The sequence below is a fragment of the Pseudorca crassidens genome, chromosome 9, assembly GCF_039906515.1.
Source record: "Pseudorca crassidens isolate mPseCra1 chromosome 9, mPseCra1.hap1, whole genome shotgun sequence".
Classification (NCBI taxonomy): Eukaryota; Metazoa; Chordata; class Mammalia; order Artiodactyla; family Delphinidae; genus Pseudorca; species Pseudorca crassidens.
The window spans coordinates 8,649,143-8,667,161 of record NC_090304.1 but is presented as its reverse complement, the minus strand read 5'-3'; the positions used below and the strand labels follow the sequence as shown (position 1 = coordinate 8,667,161).

The window sequence follows — 18,019 nt, the reverse complement described above, 5'->3', positions numbered from 1 at the left end:
TCCCTCAACCTGTCACTGTGGCCAAACACATGGGATGTGCCACCTCCCTGTACCTGGGGTCAGATGCCCTTTCTGGGAGGAGTCAGCATGTGGACTGAGAAGGGTGGATGCTATAAGGAAAAACCATATGAAGTTAACAAAAGAAGGGATGCTGAATGGCAGAAACAAGATGTCTAGTCACTCATGTTGAGAGTATATTGTCATTCCAGCTACTAACAAGATACTAGTAATACAGGGGCAAGGCACATTTTGGGGGCCATCTCTCCTATTCTGTCCATCACAGTCCTGCAGGAGCTGGCTGTCCTCTGGCTCTCTGCCCAGCTCACCCTTCCCCACCCAGAGTGGGAGCCCCCAGCCGCCATCTTTCCTCCATACATTCCAGCTTAAGGGCCTAGAGGTGACTGTCCAGTGGAAGTGTCACCCTGACCCATGCAAAGCCAATCAGATCCTCTCTCCTGACACTTTTCGGGATTTCATAGACAGCTAGATGATGTCTGAGGGTGGGTGACTGAAGCTGCATCTATCCTCTCCCACTATGCAGAACAGGGTGAGGAGACCCAGACTGTGGAAAGGGGAAAAGATGCTGCCTGCCCTTCCTGCTTCCAAACCCTGAGGAGGCCTCATTACGCGCATACTTGGGTCCCCTGGGATACATCCCCTTTTTCATTTCCTTAAGTTAATCTCTGATTCTTGCAACAAAAAGCACCTACTATGTGCCAGCAGTGACTACAAGACATAGCCCTTCCCCTCACAAAGTTACAGGGTCTTATAATTCAATAAGAAAAACTCACCATACACTTAAAAAAAAAAAAAAAAGGTCAAAGGCTAAAAATAGGCAGTTCACAGTCCAGGAACGACAGGTGGCCAGCAAAGTGTAGCTCAACTTTACTTGTATTCAGGAAGCTGCTGATTAAACAGCAAGATATTGTGAGTCACCCAATCGATTGGCGAAGATTTTAAAGTTTGATACTATCAGGAGTGGGGAGGGTATGAGGAAAGGGGGACACACAGCTGGGAATGTGTCAACTAATAGGGCTAATTTGTTTTTGTTTTTAAAATTTATTTATTTATTTATTTTTGGCTACACTGGGTCTTCACTGCTGCGCGCGGGCACGGGATTTCTCTAGTTGTGGCAAGCGGGGGCTACTCTGTTGCAGAGCACAGGCTCTAGGCTTGAGGGCTTCAGTTGTGGCACGCGGGCTCAATAGTTGTGGCTCACAGGCTCAGTAGCTGTGGCACACGGGCTTAGTTGCTCTGCGGCATGTGGGATCTTCCCGGACCAGGGCTCGAACCCGCGTCACCTGCATTGGCAGGCGGATTCTTAACCACTGCGCCACCAGGGAAGCCCCACTAGGGCCACTTCGGAAAGCAATTTAACCAAATCTATTGAAATCTAAAAATGCACATACTCCTAAAGGCAATGTGGTATCCTGGATTGGATCCTGAAACAGATAAAGGACCTTAGTGGAAAAGCTAGTGTTATGGACTGAATTGTGTCCCCTCCTAAATTCATATGTTGAAGACTTAACCCCCAACGTGACTATATTTGGAGACGGCCTTTAGAGTGGTAATTAAGTTTAAATGAGGTCATAAGGCTGGGGTCCTAATTCCATAACACTAGTGTCCTTCTAAGAGGAAGAAATACCAAAGAGCTCTCTCTCTCTCCCCTTGCAGGTGTGCACAGAAGAAAAGCCATGTGAGGACACAGGGAGAAGGTGACCATCTGCAAGCCAAAGAGAGAGGCCTCATAAGACAACCCTGTTGGCACCTGGATTCTTGAACTTCCTGACTTCAGAACTGTGAGAAAATAAATTTATGTTGTTTAAGTCACTCAGTCTGTGATATTCTATTATAGCAGCCTGAGAAGACTAATACAACTAATGAAATCCAAATAAAGTCTAGAGTTTAGTTCACAGTAACATGCAAAAGTTGGTTTCTTAGTCTTGACAAATGTACCGTGATAATGTAAGATGGTAACAGTAGAGGAAACTGGGTGAGGGATATATGGGAACTCTCGGTACTCTTTGCAACTTTTCTATAAATCTAAATTTATTCCAAAATTCTAAAAAGTTTTTGTGCAAACTGCCCATACCCTCTGATCCAGCGATTCTGCACTGGAGAAACGTACATGTACAAGAAGATATGGATAAAGGGTGTTCCTTGCATGTCAGGTAATGACAACCCAGGAATTACCTAACTGTCCTTCAGCAGGGAAAGAGCTGAATAAGCCAGAGAATGTTCATGCTATAAATACTATATGGCAGTAAAAAAGAATGAGGTAGAGCTATGTGTATTAAAGTGATAAAAGTAAGATGCAGAAGGATTTAAGTTATTCAATAAAATACTATCATGAGAAAAAGAGGAAGAGTTGCGGGGAGATGGAGCAGCCTGGAGGCTGCTGGGGCTTTCAGGTGGGCGGCCACCTCTGCCCCCTTGGCCACTCGGTGCCCACTGTCCCTTGGGCGTGTCTCCTCCTTCTTGTTTCTCTGTCTTCTTTCTTCCCCTTAACTGTTCACTAAAAACAGTTGTTGTATTTCATTAGGTTATATTTGCCCAATTCTTAGGGAAAGACAAGCACTTTTCTGATTATCTCCCCACTTATTCATGCAATATATACACAGTTACTAGTTCTTGTATGTGGCCTTCAGGAAGTTCTATGAAACAGCAGCCCTGAAATGTCATGTTCTCTATAATCAAGGACTTGCCCAGTGTGCAAAGCTGGCAGCAGTGCAGGGATAATAGAAGCTGCCGCCTGAACTATTAGGACTTTTACATCCTTTGGGGGGTCCTATCGGTTTTATAATGTTGGGGAATGTGAATGGTCCCCAACATTCCATGTCCAATCACACAAATGCCATTAGATTCTAACTCCTAAGTGTCTCTCCCCTGCTGACCGAACTTTCAGAGCCTGTTGTTAAAAGGTATTGAGGCGGACTTCCCTCGTGGCACAGCGGTTAAGAATCTGCCTGCCAATGCAGGGGACACGGGTTCGAGCCCTGGTCCGGGAAGAACCCACATGCTGCGGAGCAACTAAGCCCGTGTGCCACAACCACTGAGCCTGCGCTCTAGAGCCCACAAATCACAACTACTGAGCCCGCGTGCCACAACTACTGAAGCCACACGCCTAGAGCCAGTGCTCCGCAACAAGAGAAGCCCCCGCAATGAGAAGCCCGCACACCGCAACGAAGAGTAGCCCCCGCTCGCCGCAACTAGAGAAAGCCCACGCGCCGCAACGAAGACCCAGTGCAGCCAAAAATAAATAAATGAATAAAATTTTAAAAAAAGATACTGAGGCATATTAAAATTTTAGGAATTTATTTGAGAAAGAATCCATCCAAATTGGTCATCATCAAATGGGAAGTGGTTAGAAGCACTCCACAGATGGGAGCTGAGGAAAAACTTTTATAGAGAAAAGGTGGAAGCAAAGTAAGGAAATTACTGATTGACTATAGCTTCAACGCTATTTGGCTGTTAATGATTGGTTGTTAGGTTTTGCTTTCATAACCTCGAGGTATTTACAGGTTAACATTTTGGTTTGCTTACGTAGGTGCGGAGGCACTAGCGCCACCTCAGTCGAATGGTCTCTTTGTTTAATTTAACGATTCTCCCTTCTGATCATCCCGAGGATGAACAAAAGTTTAGTATTAGCCCCATTCTCAGTCACTATGAGAGTTAAATTGCTCTTATCAGGTTATGATGTCAGACCCATAGAAGAATTGCTTTTGCTGTTTATCCCATTGTACATCTTGTTTCTGTTTCTCCAAGCACAGTGAGACCATCTGATTTGCTGCTGATGGCTGCAAACATGCATTTGAGATCTTTGAGGCAACACAGCCCACCAGGGAGACTGCGATGATGACTCCTGGGGGATAATACCAAAAGACTGAAGTACACTCCTTAGCCAGGGCCCCCATAAACCAAACCAGTTGGTATCAAGTAAATCAAAGAATGTACCTGATGTGGTACCAATGTGTACCTGATGTTTTAGCCAAGTAGCTTGTTTGTTCATTTCTTGTATTCGAGTTTTTACAACACCAGAGGTGTTAATTCAGGTACAGCAGGAGGTGTTAGCTATGGCACAGACCCCTTGTCCAGCCAACAAATCATCTAAAGCGATTTTACTATCTAAAAGCCCCTTAGCTAGAGAGCCTAGGTACTTCTGTTGTGCACCCAAGGCCTTAGCGGTAGACTCAGCTATGGCTGCCAGCGTTAAGAAGTTTCTAAGCATATGTTTGTTTGTACTAACTCCAAGCCAAGGAAGAAGGGACCGCCCAAATGATGCCCATCCAGAGGTGTTAACATCTCCTGACAAACTTCTTTTTGCTCCATGGTATAAATTCAAGGGTGTGGCCAACATTGAGTTTCTGAGGTATCATGAAGGGACAATGGAACACTAAATGCAGCAAGAGCACAGTGCCCTGGGACTTCCCTGATGGTCCAGTGGTAAAGAATCCGCCTTCTAATGCCGGGGACACAGGTTTGATCCCTGGTCAGGGAACTAAGATCCCACATGCCGCGGGGCAACTAAGCCCGCGCGACACAACTAGAAAACCCACGTGCCACAACTAGAGAGAAGCCCGCGCACCACAGCTAGAGAGAAGCCCGTGCGCCCCAACGAAAGATCCCACATACCGCAACGAAGATCCCACAAGCTGCAACTAAGACCTGACGTAGCCAAAAATAAAAGTAAATAAAATATTTTCTAAATAAAAGAGCACAGTGCCCTTTCATCCGCCAGCTGTCAAGACAATGAGTTGCTCAAGCATAGAGGCCAATACCAAAGCGTCCACATATAAAGCCACAGCCAGGAAGGGTACATAGGGCTCCCTCGTAAGTATTAGCATCTGTGGGCTCATTGGTTGGTACAGAGGTGTTAGCATCATCCTACCAAGTCCACCTAAATACATGGGCCCGTCAGCAAGCCTATAAATGGTCTGACTTACATTGGCTGCTCTGCAGTGTTCTTTTTTTTTTTTTTTTTTTGCGGTACGCGGGCCTCTCACTGTTGTGGCCTCTCCCATTGCGGAGCACAGGCTCCGGACGTGCAGGCTCAGCGGCCATGGCTCACGGGCCCAGCCGCTCCGCGGCATGTGGGATCTTCCCGGACCGGGGCATGAACCCGTGTCCCCTGCATCGGCAGGCGGACTCTCAACCTCTGCGCCACCAGGGAAGCCCTGCAGTGTTTTTTATATATATATATTGAGTGAATCTCATTTTCCCATCCCAGGGTTGGATTAAATTGAAGCAAGGAATGGGGATGTGTAGATTTAGTATTTTTACCTTTATAAAAGGGAGCTGCCGAACAATTTAGGCACACAGTGGCATTTGGGATTTCAGTGAAATTACTTATAGGGTAAACTAAAGGGTCTCTCCCTTCATGTACTGATTTTGGTTTAGCATGACCAATCCAGCAGTTAGTTAAGTTTCCCGCAGTAGCTATTGTTTGTGAAATCCTAATTATAGTGTTATCTTTCCATGCATTAATGAAGAGAAAAAGCAGATAGCAAGGAGGTGAAAGGGATAAAGATTTCATATTGGAGATAAAGACCTTGATCTGTGACCTTGAGAGAGCTGTCCACCTCAAGATGTCATTTGTTTCTGGGGAGGAATCTCCCAACTCTAACTTTAGATTTCTGGCTAGTATGCAGTTCCAAGAGTTTGGAGGAGCCCTTTACAACTGGGAGATGTGGACCCAAGGTTTAATCTCTGAAGTTTGGCTGCTATCTGGGTAGTCAGGAGAACCTGAATGGTCCCTTCAAACGAGGTTCAAGGGCAGTCTTTCTCAGGTGTCGTTTCCTGAGAAGAAGACCCACTGTCCAGGTTCTAAGTTGTAGAAGGCTCAGACGATCTGTAGGAGGGTCATGAAAACTTCTTTTGCCTGGTGGAAATATACTTTAGCGTAATACGCTAAAGCTTTACAATATTGAATCATATCAGAATTTGAGTACAGGAGACAGATGTGGTTCTATCACCAAGGGCACAGGTTTTCCTGTCACTATTTCATAAAGTATTACTTTATCCTTTCCCATAGGTGTTGATCTAATCACCATTAAAACGAATAGTAGAACTGCAGGCCAGGGCAGTCCAGTTGATTCTGTTAATTTAGCTAGCTTTAGTTTCAAGTTACCATTTGTCTGTTCAACTTGACCAGCTGACTAAGGACAACAGTAATGCCATTGAGTCAGCAGTGCTTTATTTGTTTAATTTTTTTGTCTGGTGAAATGAGTTCCCCTATCATTGAAGATTTCTCTGGGGAAGCGCCATGAAGGAAATATATTTTCTAAAAGTTTCTCAGCCACAGTTGCGGCATCAGCCTTTCTGCATAGGAAGGCTTCAATCAATCCTGAGAACATACAAGCAATTACAAGAACATATCCGTAACCCATTGAGGGAGGCAAGTGAATGAAATCCATCTGTAAGTGTCCAAATGGCCTGCCCAGTAGGTGGTGGGAATGCTCCACCTAATACCTTAATAGTCTTTCCAGGGTTCCGGGTTTGACAAATCAGGTATCGGTGGTAAACCAAATTTGTGACCTTGGAGTAGTCATTCCACCAATACTTCTTCATAATTTGGATCGTTTTGTCTGTGCCGTGATGAGTTGCAGAATGTAGAGCTTTCAGTAATGGCATTTTCAAGGATTCAGGAAGAACCAGGCGACTGTCCTGGCTCTCAGTGAATTGTTTAATATGAAATTTGCACCCTTGTTTGTCCCAACATTGTTGCTCCAGCTCAGATGCCTGATTTCGTCTTTTATGTAAATTATCATAAATAATTTGGTTAGAATCAGTCTTACGGAGTTCATTCAAGTTGCGTATTGGTACAACTTTAGTGCTGGCTGACTTAGCATGGAAGTCTGCTAGAGCATTTCCCTGATACTCACGTTCTGTCTTTCTAGTATGAGCTTCAGTTTTAATAACTGCAATTCAGTTAGACAATGGAATAGAATAGAATAGAATGACAGAGAGCTGTTCATTTACTTGGGGCCGCAGTTTATTTTTTTCTTTTTTTTTTGCCCACCCTGAGCAGCATGTGGAAATTTCCCGACCAGGGATAGAACCTGCACCCCCTGCAGTGGAAGCACAGAGCCCTAACTACTGGACCACTGGGGGAGTGCTACTTGGGGCCCATTTTTTTTTTTAAGATTTTTATTTTATTTATTTATTTTTGGCTGCGTTGGGTCTTTGTTGCTGCGCGCGGGCTTTCTCTAGTTGCGGCGAGCGGGGGCTACTATTCGTTGCAGTGCATGGGCTTCTTACTGCTGTGGCTTCTCTTGTTGCAGAGCACGGGCTCTAGGCGTGCAGGCTTCAGTAGTTGTGGCACACAGGCTCAGTAGTTGTGGCTCACGGGCTCTAGAACGCAGGCTCAGTAGTTGTGGCACACGGGCTTAGTTGCTCCGTGGCATGTGGAATCTTCCCGGACCAGGGCTCGAACCTGTGTCCCCTGAATTGGCAGGTGGATTCTTAACCACTGCACCACCAGCAAAGCCCTGGGGCCCATTTTTGATCAGCCTTCCACCAGCAGTGAGAAACCTCTCTGTTTCCATAATATACCAAAGTCATGGACCACCCCAAAGTCATATTTACTATCTGTATAAAGGTTTACTGATTTTCCTTTGAATAGCTGACAACTCCGAGTGAGAGCATATTGTTCTGCTGGTTGAGCAAAGTTAAACTGGGGAAGGCTTCACCTTTCCAATAATTCCTATTGAGCTGTCATAGCATATCCTGATTGATTTTTCCCTTCCGCATTCTTAGCATAGGACCCAGAGACAAAGAGTATCAAATCTCGGTTTTCTAACGATGTGTCCTGTACGTCAATGCAAGGGGTCAATAACCATGACACCACGTCTACACAGTTACAGTGATCTGTACCACTGTCTGCAAGGGCAGCAGTGTTGAGAAAGTTGCAGCGCTCAAGAAGCTTAGATGTATAGCACAGGGAGAACAGCTCGATGCTATGTGACGATATAGAGGAGTGGGATAGGGAGGGTGGGAGGGAGGTTCAAGAGGGAGGGGATATGGGGATATATGTATACATAGAGCTGATTCACTTTGTTGTCCAGTGGAAACTAACACAACGTTGTAAAGCAATTATATTCCAATAAAGATGTAAAAAAAAATGTATATATATACACACACATATATGGGAATGAAATAAAACTATAAAATGAAAAAAAAAAAAATGATGGAGCTTAGAAAGTGAAAGCAGGGACTTCCCTGGCGATCCAGTGCTTAAGACTCTGCGCTTCCGCTTCAGGGGGGATGGGTTTGATCCCTGGTCAGGGAACTATAAAATCCCACATGCTGTGCAGCTAGGCCAAAAAAAAAAAAAAAGGGAAAGGAGAAGGATCTCAGTTAGTCGGCTTGCTGAAAAATGGTGAGTCTGTTGGGAGTTTAATAGACTCTCAACAGCATGAGGTATAAGTATAAGTCATATCCTAACATGAAATGGACAAATTCTTAGAAAAGTACAACCTTCCAAGACCGAACCAGGAAGAAATAGAAAATATGAACAGACCAATCACAAGTAATGCAATTGAAACTGTGATTTAAAATCTTCCAACAGGGACTTCCCTGGTGGCACAGCAGTTAGGAATGCACCTGCCAATGCAGGGAACAGGGGTTCAAACCCTAGTCCAGGAAGATCCTACATGCCACGGAGCAACTAAGCTCGTGCACCACAGCTACTGAGCCTGCGTGCTGCAACTACTGAAGCTCATGCGCCTAGAGCCTGTGCTTTGCAACAAGAGAAGCCACCACAATGAGAAGCCCATGAACCACAAAGAAGAGTAGCCCCCACTCGCCGCAACTAGAGAAAGCCCTTGCGCAGCAGTGAAGACCCAATGCAGCCAAAAAAACCTTCCAACAAACAAAAGTTCAGAACCAGGTGGCTTCACAGGCAAATTCTAGCAAACGTTTAGACAAGAGCGAACACCCATCCTTCTCAAACTGTTCCAAAAAATTACAAAGGGAGGAACACTCCCAAGCTCAGTCTATGAGGCCACCATCACCCTGATACCAAAACCAGACAACGATATCACAAAAAAAGAAAATTACAGACCAATATCACTGATGGACATAGAAGCAAAAATCCTCAACAAAATACTAGCAAACAATCCAACAACACATTAAAAGGGTCATACATCATGATCAAGTGGGATTTATCCCAGGGATGCAAGGATTCTTCAGTATATGCAAATCAATCCTTGTGATACACCATATTAACAAATTGAAGAATAAAAACCATACGATCATCTCAATAGATGCAGAAAAAGGTTTTGACAAAATTCAACACCCATATATTATTAAAAAAAAAACTCTGCAGAAAGTGGGCATAGAGAGAACCTATCTCAACATAATAAAGGCCATATACAACAAACTCACAGCAAACATCATTCTCAATGGTGAAAAACTGAGAGCATTTCCTCTAAGATCGGAACAAGACAAGGATGTCCGCTCTTGCCACTATTATTCAGCATAGTTTTGGAAGTCCTAGCCATGGCAATCAGAGAAGAAAAAGAAATAGAAGGAATCCAAATTGGAAAAGAAGAAGTAAAACTGTCACTGCTTGCAGATGACATGATACTATACATAGAAAATTCTAAAGATGCCACCAGAAAACTACTAGAGCTAATCAGTGAATTTGGTAAAGTTGGAGGATGTAAGATTAATACACAGAAATCTCTTGCATTCCTATACACTAACAATGAAAAATCAGAAAGAGAAATTAAGGAAACAGTCCCATTTACCATTGCAACAAAAAGAATAAAATACCTAGGAATAAACCTACCTAAGGAGGCAAAAGACCTGTACTCAGAAAACTATAAGATACTGATGAAAGAAATCAAAGATGACACAAACAGATAGAGAGATATACCATGTTCTTGGATTGGAAGAATCAATACTGTATGGGACTTCCCAGGTGGTCCAGTGGATAAGACTCCACGCTCCCAATGCAGGGGGGCCAGGTTCGATCCCTGGTGAGGGAACTAGATCCCACATGCATGCTGCAACTAAGAGTTTGCATGCCACAACTATGGAGCCCTCCTGCCGCAACTAAGGAGCCCACCTGCCACAACTAAAGAGCCCACATGCTGCAACTAAGGAGCCAATGAGCTGCAACTAAGGAGCCCACCTACTGCAACTAAGACCCGGTGCAACCAAATAAATAAATAAATAAATATTAAAAAAAAAAAAAGAATCAGCATTGTGAAAATGACTATACTACCCAAAGCAATCTACAGATTCAATGCAATCTCTAGCATATTACCAATGGCATTTTTCACAGAATTAGAACAAAAAATTTTACGATTTGCATGGAAACACAAAAGACCCCAAGTGGTCAAAGCAATTTCTTTTTTTTTTTTTTTTTGGCTGCGTTGGGTCTTTGTTGCTGTGCGTGGGCTTTCTCTAGTTGCGGCGAGTTGGGGCCTAGCCTTCGTTGCAGTGCACAGGCTTCTCATTGCGGTGGCTTCTCTTGTGTGGAGCACAGGCTCTAGGCACGCGGGCTTCAGTAGTTGTGGCTCGCGGGCTCTAGAGTGCAGGTTCAGCAGTTGTGGCACATGGGCTTAGATGCTCTGCGGCATGTGGGATCTTCCTGGACCAGGGCTTGAACCCGTGTCCCTTGCACTGGCAGGTGAATTCTCATCCACTGCACCACCAGGGAAGTCCGGCATTCACGCACTCTGAGAGTTAAGAGCTTTCATACTTTAGAGTCTCAATTTCATCAATTCCTGCTTGCAGAGAGCAGAACACCTCAGGTTCAGGAGGGTCAGGAAATTCCTTCTGAGTTAAATTTTATGTAACTCTTTATTTTAGAATGCAAATCTCATCCTAACAGGCTTACTGGGGCCACGTCACACAGAAGGAAAGTATGGTTTCCCCAAAATGGCCCTAGTGTCATCTGGGCTAGTTTAGTTTAGACACAAATACCCTTTGCCTTTGGCTAGAAACTCCCAGTATGGGAATACTTTACTCCAAGGGCTTCGCTGTTTTGTGAAAGTGGGTTTTAATATAGATAAAATGACAATAGTAAACCCCAATACTGTGCCACATTCTGCATTGTTTATCTTAGTTTCCCTTTTCTCATTTAGAGGAATCCTGGGGAGCAACTTACCAAAGGATCCCTCAGAGCCCCATCGATGCTTATTATTTCAGTAATCAAATTGTTTGACTTCCCCCAATGGAAAGGCAGTCTGGACTAATAGGTGGAGGTCTCTTAAACGATGGGTTCAGCAGGGGGCATTGCTTTTTTCAGTACCCCACTCGTGTACAGCAAAGGCAGACACTTCAGGGCACAGTATTCCTGAGTGAAGAATCTCTAGGTTCTAGCTTGAAATGTGTTCGTGGAGGTCCCCTTGGCCCTTGGAACTATTGTAACTTCAGGGCCGTAAGTTGGTTGGCTTTTTGAATTTCAGCTTGCTCCAAGGTTTTTTCAAAATGCTTAGCTAGGGCTATTAATCCAGCAAGAAAGTGGCTTCCCAGCACAGCTTGTGTCTCTTTATTAGGCTACTTAGTTCAGCCAGAGGTTGCTAATGAATAAGGAAGTGAAGGTGTTTTCTGAGCCTTCATTTAATAAAGAAAGCCCGAAATTTCACAGAGTTTCCAATTTTGTCTTATGATCTGAGACTGCTTTATTCTTTTTGTGTTGTTTGCAAGATTGACTGATAGACCAGTCAGTCTTCTGAGGAAATACCTTATCAATACTTTCAAATAGGCACTTCCCTGGTGGCTCAGTGGTTAAGAATCCGCCTGCCAATGCAGTGGACACAGGTTCGAGCCCTGGTCCGGAAAGATCCCACATGCCGTGGAGCAACTAAGCCTGTGTGCCACAACTACTGAGCCTGCGCTCTAGATCCCGTGAGCCACAACTACTGAGCCTGCACGCCTAGAGCCCATGCTCTGCAATGTGAGACGCCACCGCAGTGAGAGGCCTGCGCACCTCAACAAAGAGTAGCCCCTGCTGCCGCCACAACTAGAGAAAGCCTGCACGCAGCAGCAAAGAGCCAACGCAGCCATAAATAAATTAATTAATTAAAAATTTTTTTTTCACGTAGGTCTTGGGCTATTTTTCTAGAGCCTTTTGGGCCATCCCTGGCAGAGCAGTTTGCATGTGGGTCTTTAATATCACTCTTGGGGGCTTCCCACTGGGCTTCAGTCATTTATTTTTGGGCATTGCTAGGTCCTAACGTCATAGGAATAAACTGGCAGCGATCTGGGAGCCCATATCGTAGGCTGCAATTAGAATTCTAAATTCCTCATAAAACTTTTGAGGATTCTCTTGAGGATTTGGAGAACCTTTTATGATGGCCCTAATTCAGCCTTTGACCATGAGAAAAGATGGCTACATTTAGTATTCAAGGCTCAGCAGAGGGCTTCACTTTAAAAGGCAATTGAGTGGGACTTCCCTGGTAGAGCAGCGGTGAAGACTCCACACTCCCAAGGCAGGGGGCCTGGGTTTGATCCCTGGTCAGGGAACTAGATCCCACATGCATGCCACAACTAAGAGTTCACATGCCTCAACTAAGGAGCCCATGAGCCGCAACTAAGGAGCCCATGAGTCGCAACTAAGGAGCCCACCTGCTGCAACTAAGTAGCCCGCCTGCCTCAACAAAGACCCAGCACAACCAATAAATAAATAAATTTTTAAAATAAAATAAAAGGTGTAAAGGGATTGGTAGGTTCAGAAAATTTAGGGAGGGGAGGTTTAAGGGAAGGAGCAGTTGGAGTCAAGTTAGTCAGTGTGCACTTCTTAGAGTTTTTTAGATTGACTGTCAATTTGTTGCTTAAACTTTTCATTTGTGTTTTGTAAAGAATCTTTTAAAGAAGCAATTTTCGATTCATTGTGTTTCTAAGATGCTTCAGCATACCAGTAAAAAAAAAATGCACCCCATTGTTTTGGGGAGATTTGGGCCCCTTTTTTTCTCTAGAGCACCTTGTAAAGATATGCTTGTCTAGGTTAAAAGTTCCCTATTGTGACCACTGCAATTTAAGGTTATCTTTGGTAAGTTTAACCCACTGGTTCAGAAAAACACAGATTCTGGGCCCATAATTTTATACATATAGTTAGCCAGGGTCCCAGACAGAGGAGTCCCAGATTTTTTGGACTCAGGGAACCAATTTTTCTCTTTTTTTCCCCCTTATTACCTGAGGCCTCACACTGGACCTGTTGCAGGAAGGGAGACCCCTTCCAGGGCCCGAGAGTGGGCTCTTGTCTAACACTTGGAAATGAATTGTCCAAGGAGACACACGTGCTGACAAAGCAGGAGACTTTATTGGGAAGCGGTACCCGGGTGGAGAGCAGGAGGGTTAGGGAATCCAGGAGGACTGCTTTGCCACGTGGCTTGCAGTCTCGGGTTTTATGGGAATGGGGTTAGTTTCCGGGTTGTCTCTGGCCAATCATTCTGACTCAGGGTCCTTCCTGGTGGTATGTGCATCACTCAGCCAAGATGATTCCAGTGAGAAGGATTCTGGGAGATTGGAAGGAGAAATGGACTGGCATCTCCTCTCTCATTTTGACCTTTCCTGAATTCTTCCAGTTGGTGGTAGCTTGTTAGTTCTGTGTTCCTTACCAGGACCTCCTGTTTAAAATAACTCATGCAAGTGGTTACTATGTTGCCTGGTCAGGGCGGGCAGTTTCAGTCAGTATTTCCCCTAACAGACCCAGTCCAGCTTAAGTCAGACCTAATCTGACCCTGGACCCAGTCCAGTTTCTTTTCTTTTTTTTTTTTTTTTTTTAACATCTTTATTGGGGTATAATTGCTTTACAATGGTGTGTTAGTTTCTGCTTTATAATAAAGTGAATCAGTTATACATATACATATGTTCCCATCCCAGTCCAGTTTCTTTTAAGTCAGCTGGCCCCCAGACCCAGTCTAGAGAAAGAAATACTTGAATAAATTCAGGGAACTCTTTCAAACACAAAACCTGCAAACCTCAGACATGAAAGGAACTTACCCCCCTTTCAGATGTAGCAAGAAAGCAGTGAGCTCAATGGGCTCAGCAGGTACCTCTGCCTGGTTGCTTGTTGCTTCTGAGGGCCGTTTGGCATCTCTTTTGGATCCCACTTCTGACACCAGAACCGTTAAAAGATGAACTGAGGCCTACTAAATTTTTAGGGAATTTATTTGAGCAAAAATCAATTCAAATAAAGCAGTGCCAAACTGGACGTGGTTAGAAGTGCTCTGTTGATGGGAGCTGAAGAAAACTTTTATATGGAAAAACTGGAAGCAAAGTAAGGAAAGTATTGATTGGCTATAGCTTAAATCCTAGTTGGCTCTTTGTGGTTGTTTGTCTTTAGGTTTTGCTTTCATAACCTTGAGATATTCGCAGGCTTAAATTTTGGTTTGCTTCCATAGGTGATGTAGCATTAGAGCCCCCTCAGGCTAATGGCCTCCTTGCTTAATTAATTTCACACCATCATCTCTCCTGCACCACTGCATCAGCCTCCTCCTCTATCTCCCTGCCCCAGTCTTGTCCCCTGCAATCCATTCTACACACAGCACTAGAATGATCTTTCTAAAGAAAATCTGGTGCAGTACCTCCCTTGCTTAAAGCCCTCTGGCTTCTCATTGCCCTCAGAATCAGAATCCGTTCCTTCACAGCCCAGCTTACCCCTTATCCTCATCTCTAACTGCTAGCACTCCAGGACGCCTCAAGGAGGAGGCTGTACACATACAGCACCTGGAATGCATTTCTCCCTCTGCTCCTGGTTCAATTGTCCTCATACCTTAGGTTTCCTGTAGGCATTTCAAGGACCTATGGTGGTCTGCTGCAAAACCCAGTCAGGAAAACACAAGAATGTAATTACCTTCTTATTTGTATGTCAGAATAATGTACTGAAATGTTAATTTGTCTTCTGTTCTCACTGCAGTGGAAGAATTAGCAGGTCATTGATTTGAAAGCCTGGGTTCACAGAAGCAAAGCAGCTGGATTGTTCCAGAGGGGAAGGATCTCAGCAATTGAAGGTAATCCTGGCGGGATTCCAGGGGAGGCAGGGAAGAGATACCTGTGGACATCTCCTAGGTCTTGAGAGCAATAGAGAGGGTCTCTGTGGACAGGAAAAGGCTCACCTGAGAAAGCCAGGGTAAAGGAAAGATCTGAAGGCAGAGCAGGAGTGCGTCAGGGGAGTGGAGGTGGGGAACATCATTCTAGGCATTCCAGCATGTGCAAAGGTCCTGTGGTGGAAGGAAACAGACTCATATAAAGAGGAAAGTGGCATGGATGAGATATGGCTTGAGGCAGGGCCAAGCATGAAGGGTTTTAAAGGCTTTGTTAAGGATTTTTGTCTTTTTTCTAAGAGTAAGAGGAGGTAACCGAAGGGTGTTTAAACATTGTGGGGGATGTTGACATTATCAGATGTATATTTTGAAAAGATAACTGTGGAAAGATATTGCAGGGGAACAAAGAGTAGAGGCTTTGTTGGAGATGGATAGAAAGCCTTTGAACTGGACCAGGAGAGAAAAGAGGAGCTGCTAGGAATACGACAGTGGACGTGGAAATGTCGAATGCAGGCAGATTCCAGAGTCACTGAGGAAGTTCAACAGGAATGGGGGAGGGACAGCGGGAGGAGAGGGAGGCTCCAGTGATGACGGTGAAGTTTTGATTTGCACGAAAGGAAAGGTGATGGTGTTAATTATTGAGCTGTGGGACTTGGGAGAAAAGCAGGCTGAGGGGAGGGAGCAGATGAGCTGGGGAGCATGTGGCTGCAAGTACCAGAAGGCATAGGCTAAACTATAAGAGGCTGTTTATTGTTTAGAGATGAAGCCTGGAGGTTGGAGTTTCCAGGGTTTTCTCAGACTCTTTCCACTCTTCAGCCCCGTCATTTTTTGCATGCTGGCTTTTTACTCCTGTGTTTGTTGTCTCCTGACAGACATAGCTCCATATATCATGTGCTCACACCAGCGTTCCAAGTAAAAAGTAGGGTGCAGGGGCACAAGGTCCTTCCCTTCAGGGGCTCTGTCTTTTTATCTGGGAAGCAAAATCCTCTCCAGAAACTCCCCAGCAAATTTCCCCTTGCCTCTCATGGGCCGGAACTGGCTGCATGACCATACCTGGACACAGAGGAAGCTCGGAAGATCTGTATCAGTGACAAAGATTCTTCCTTGGCAAACTCCAGTCAGGCTACTTTGAACTCTATTCTCATCTGTGCCCTGAATTTTGGGCTTCTGTATTCATCTCTGCATCATTCAGTTTTAGCAAGACTCTGTTAGGTCGGTTTAGCCACAATCCCGCCCTCACCCCTGAGGTTTCCATTTAGTAAATTTCCATCCACTGACCCCCACCCTGCTCCTTGACTATAAATCCCCACTTTTCCTTATTGTGTTCGAAGTTGATCCAGATCTCCCTCCCCGAATACAAACCCTCATTGTAGTAGCCCCTTGAATAAAGTCTACCTGACCATCGTCAACAATTGTCATGAATAATTTTCTCTTTAACACCAGTCATTTGGCAAAAAAGAAAAGGATTATCATTGGTAGTTTAGAGTAATCATAATGTATCCCCCGGGGCTGAGGGCAGAGCCTATATTCCTAAAATCAAGGGAGTGCTATCTACTTCCTGTACCAAATGGGGATCTCTCAGCAGGGATAAAGGAGATGGGGAAGGGCTAATGGGTTGCAATGAACTGGGTGTGCACAGAGAGTATCAAGGTCAACTGTCATTTGTGCAGTCCACGTCCATGCTTCTTTCTGGAAACAGCACCTCCGTTTTTCCTTTTGGAATTGTGCTTCTCACACTTACACCAAGTGGTCTGGGTGTGGCTGATCTCATCCCCCACGTTGTGGGACTGGTGCGTGGCCCAGCTAATGTTGCCAGATAAAGTACAGGATGCCTACTTGGGACATAGGGATCTTCACATTTTATTCATTATTTATCTGAAATTCAAATGTAACTGAATGGCTCGTATTTTTATTCATTAAATCTGGCAACTCCAGATCCAGGCCTACCAATAGGACACAGACATTGGTTTGGAAAAGGCCATGAGTCCTAAGCCAGGCGGATGAGAACCCCCTTCAAACATTTGATGGAGCGCTCAGGAAAGAGGCTTTCTTATTTCACTGGGTTGCAAATCTAGCAGAACATAACTTCAGCTGCAGGAGTCAGCCTAAGACCTAGACCTGGCTCATCCAAAGATTCCTTCTCCAAATTACAAGGACTGGTTCATAGCAAGGCACAAAACCCAAGCAAAGTCAGCAAGACTCAAGCCTGGAGCTGATGATGGAATTATTGGTAAAACAGAATCTCTGTCTGTCTGCTGGAGTCACTGAGCTGGAAGCATGTAAGCCTGTTGGTGCTGGTGACCATCTCACCCTAATGTGAGGAGGGTAAGCCTAGAAGTTAAGTCAGCAGAGGGAATTCCCTGCCAGTCCCGTGGTTAGGACTCCACGCTTTCACTGCCGAGGGCCTGGGTTTAATCCCTGGCGGGGGAACCAAGATCCCACAAAGTAAGTCGGCAGAGAAAAAAGCAGAAGCAAGAGATGGAAAAATAGATGCTGCGTCTTGTCAATATCATTGAGCCTCTAATATCAATCAGCCAGGCCTGAAGTCATCCTACCCCTGGACTTTTCAGTTAACTAAACCAATAATTTTGCTTTACGGCTTAAACCAGTTTGACTTGGAGTTCTGCCCCTTGCCACCAAGGGAATACTGATTAGGGAAAGATCCCTGGTTCAGTTTTGGACATGTTGAGTTTGAGATGCCTCTGATGTCAAGTAGGCTGTTGCATGTGTGAATCTGAGCTAGAGGTTTAAATTATTAAGCCTCCTTTGTATAGTTGGTGATTGAATTTCCCACGCCTAGAACCCAGCCTGGCATAAGGTAGGCATTCAATGAATATTTGATGAATACGTGAAAGAATGAATATAACAGTCTGATAAATTCTTAGTAGCCCTTCAGAACCAGAAGTGCTGATCAGTCCAGGTAGATGGGATAAATAAAATGAATACAGCTGAAGAAAATGTTAGTGAACTGGAAGACCAAATTGAATAACTTTCCCAGTCGGAAGTTTCAAAAATAATTA

At 44.6% G+C, this 18,019-nt stretch overlaps 1 long non-coding RNA gene across 1 annotated transcript; it reads left to right on the top strand.

The window, feature by feature from the left end:
• Positions 1 to 1,671: 1,671 nt before the first annotated feature.
• On the top strand, positions 1,672 to 16,370 carry LOC137231211 (uncharacterized). Its single transcript, XR_010946410.1, has 3 exons — positions 1,672 to 1,799; positions 14,873 to 14,966; positions 15,760 to 16,370. It is a non-coding gene; the product is annotated as an uncharacterized lncRNA (long non-coding RNA).
• The last annotated feature ends 1,649 nt before the right edge of the window (positions 16,371 to 18,019 follow it).